The sequence below is a fragment of the Morone saxatilis genome, unplaced genomic scaffold (genome assembly GCF_004916995.1).
Source record: "Morone saxatilis isolate NCDOM2014 unplaced genomic scaffold, NCSU_SB_2.0 Contig10, whole genome shotgun sequence".
In the NCBI taxonomy this organism is placed as follows: Eukaryota; Metazoa; Chordata; class Actinopteri; family Moronidae; genus Morone; species Morone saxatilis.
Genome location: NW_023339652.1, coordinates 11,447,664 through 11,451,574, shown reverse-complemented (window position 1 = coordinate 11,451,574; position 3,911 = coordinate 11,447,664).

Below are 3,911 nucleotides of genomic sequence, written 5' to 3'. Positions count from 1 at the left end.
TTCTAGGTCTGAGAAGTGTGGCCAATACATTTCTAATGGCCAGCAGGGGGCAGGTCCATTGGTTACAAAAATAACTGTATTTAACCTAATGGCAAATAAATCCAACTTCTCACTTGATTTATTTGCTCAGTTTCCTAATGACTTTATGGTCTCATTTGCTAGTTCCAAGTCTTCTTCCATACATTATGTTCATTTAGTAAATTATGGTCCATTTTAGAGTAAAATAAACAATAAAGCCGCGTATGCTTTTGGCTTGGCTACCTTGGGATAGACAGGTTACTCCCAGTGAGTCAACCCAGTGCAGCACACGAACCTCAAACTAAAACTCAAACTAAGCAGCGCTGATCAAATACCATTCAAGATTCTGTTAGTGCGTTGCCTATTTCTCACCTAAAATTGTTTCAGAAACACATTTTTCTGTACTGTTTAGCTGTAATACGAGATTGTGTGTGACCAGATGGGCCACCATTGTTTCCTACTACGGAGAAGTCGAAACTGTGCGGCCAATGAGCACAGCTCAACTGACAGTGTGTCATGGCGACGGCCAAAACGCCAAACTCAAGGCTTCAAAACGGTACTCCACAACACAATGGGTGACTTCACGATAGGTTCACACTTGGTTTACAAAGGTTTGAAATTGTGTTTTTAACATTTGCATTTTGGAACATAAAACGTCAAACTTGGGAGTAACTTTTCTTTTTCTTTAAAAGAATAAGATTAGATAGGATAATTGAGTTTTATTTTAAATCCAGTAGAAGACATTTACTGCCTATAAAGCCAAAGAAGAAGAGGAGTGATCATACCTACCCCTGATTACGAGTTTGTTCACACCCTTTCACACCTGTCTAGAAGTGTGATCACCTGGTTATCTGTGTGAGTTCAAACTAGAAGCTGGATTGAAGTGACAACATCAGAAACTTCAGAGAAGATGGTAAGCTAAATCTAATATTCTCAACATTATTATGTGCCCATACTCTGCATTACTTTGTTGTTTGTAGATGGCTTACGATTCATACGGTGTACTACGTGGAGCTTGGCATAATGCTACTAACTACTTTTTTCTCTTCCCTCTCTGCTGTGTCACCATTGCTGGAGATTACATGAATTCAACTGCACGGTCTGATGTGCCTGGCTTTGTCCTATCTGTGATGTTGCCGATTCCACTGGTCCTATGCTCGATTTTGACCTGTTCCCCAGGGGACTTACAAAGCCTCTCTTGTTCTGTTGGCTTATCCTCAGAGTCTGCCCTCCTTATACATCATTGTTCCAAGATTTTTTAATAAATATTCTACATGTTTTTAAAATGTTTTCTCACTTTAAACATTAGTAATTGTAACATAGAATATTAAAATGATGGATGACCACAATATATGAGATTCAATAATTTTTCTTTAGAGCCCCTGGGTGGGTTCTAGATGAAACCCTTGGAGTATAAAGTGGTTCTTGGTATAACACCTTGGGTGGCATCCTGTTAGCACCTTTATAAGGTCAAAGGTTCTGGATAGAAACCCCAGAGAGGGTTCTTGGTGGAACCATTACACCATAGAATGGTTCTCTGTAGAACCTCTCATAAGGGTTCTTGGTGGAACCTTTCACAGATGATTCTAAGTATAACCCTATGAAAGAACTCCAGGTAGAACGTTTATAAAGGTTCTCCTATGAGGACAAGCCGACGAACCATATATGGTTCTAGTTAGCGCTTATATTTTTAATATAGTGTGTCTGCTAGTGTGTGTGTGGAATGTGAAATGAGTAGGCCTATGCAATTAAAAAAATGCAATAACAATGGGCAGACTTTGAATATTTCATGATGTGGTGGGGAAAACCCTAATTGAAACTGAAACTGGCCAGTGGGGAGAGGAACAGAAAAATCAAAAGGATTGGCAAGCATGAGATGTCTATTTCATCATTTATCCGAATCAGATGACTTAATGTATCATTCATATAATTTATAATAGATTATCAACAGCCCAGTTGGTCACATGGTTGTCGAAAGGAAGCATGCAGCGCTTTGGAGAAGTTTGGGATGTTTTGCGACCTTTCCACCGCCTGTGTCCCTGCTGTTAGCTCTCATTAACAGTTAGTCACTTCATGCATCTTGGGCGATCAACATCAACGTCTAAAAAGCATTCAAGATAGATTCAAATTTCATTACTCGTTTGGGAAACATTCTGACCAGATGTTATAGTGTAAATGTATCCCACTCTTCAAGATGGACATGTTATTTTTACTCTTGCCGTAGTGTAACTATTGAGCAATCTGTGGAGCCACTCGCTGTCTAAATTTTTAATACTGTACATCCATGGTCTGTCTCTTCTGTCCTTCTGAGGACGGCAGCTAAAGTTACACTGCAATTACACTGAAATTAGCCATTGTTCTCTGTCTCATTAAATCAACATGAAAATAAAAAATTATATATGTATATACACCAATCAGCCATACCATTATGAGCACTGACATGTGAAGTGAAAAACACTGATTATCCCTTTATCATAGCACCTTTCAGTGGGTAGGATATATTCGGCAGCCAGTGCACATTTTGTCCTCAAAGTTGATGTGTGAAAAATAGGCAAGCGTAAGGATTTGAGTGACTTTGTCAAGGGCCAAATTGTGATGGCTCCACAACTGGGTCAGAGCATCTCCATAACTGCAGCTCTTTTATTTAAAATATTGAAAGTACAGACATGATAGTGGTATCAATCTCCTCATATTACTCTCTGCAAAAAGTGAAGAGGGGTATTTCTTAAAATGTTGAACTGTTCCTTTAAATAAAAGCAATCTTCAGTGCGTGCAGTGGTAAGCCATCTCAGTCACATCTAGTTTTAGACTTTCTATTTGCTTTAGTGCCGGCCAGTGCCCTGGGCTTGAGGGAGAGGAAATAACTCAGTATGCTCAGGCAGAGTTCAGCAGAACAAAAAACATTTGGGTTAAAGTGACACAGTGAAATTCAGTCAGCTCTGCAGCATTGTACCACCACCAAACTATAAAGCTTGCAGCACGTAGGTTGAGGCTGGCTCTTTTTCTCTGAAAAGAAACCAAAAGAGGAAGAGAGAGGGAGGGAGGAATTTCCTTAAAAGCTTTGAATCCATTTTTTTTTTATCCCTCGGCCATGTTCATAGATGGTTCATTTCCAGAAAATCTGAATAATGGTTTTAGACAGAATCTATTGAGAGAGCACTGGAGGCCACAAGTCCACTAAACTCAATTACCAACTGTACAGGAAATGTTCTGTAATAGTGATAGTAGGGAACAGGTTGGATTTAGTGACAAATCTTTTTGCTGGCTTTCTTTCCAATCATTTTATGTGTGTAACATGCAGTGTTGGGGGTAACGCGTTACAAAGTAAAGTAAAGAATTAAAGAGCATAAAAGAGATCGTGTGCATGTCCTCTTTTTAGAATAAAGATTCATGCTGATTTAGGCATCTTGTTTAATTTTATAGTGTTATATATATTGTTTAATTTTATAGTGTTAATTGGCAATTAAGGTATGGTGCATCTCAGGTGATGTCATGGAGTAATCCAAAAGTAATGTAACTAGTAGTGTAACTACTAGTTACATTACTTTACTACTTTAAGCAGCGAGTAACAAAGTAAAGTAAGGCATTACTTTTTTAAAAAGTAACTAGTAATGTGTAATGGATTACTTTTTTTCAGTAACTACCCCAACACTGGTAACATGTGGGTCTGGCACTGTGTTATGTGTGCTATTAAAAATTCACAAGATCTTGCCAGATATTGGAAGTAAAATCAAAATTTTCATCACTCATTTTAACAAAAAGAATATTCAATTTGCATGGTGGCTATAGAGAAATGTGTTCTTTTTTTTTCTTCAGTACTTTTCTCCTGCCAGCTGTTTGATTTGTTTTCCAAGTAGAAGCCATCATCATTGACTCCGCAACTGACTCTTTCA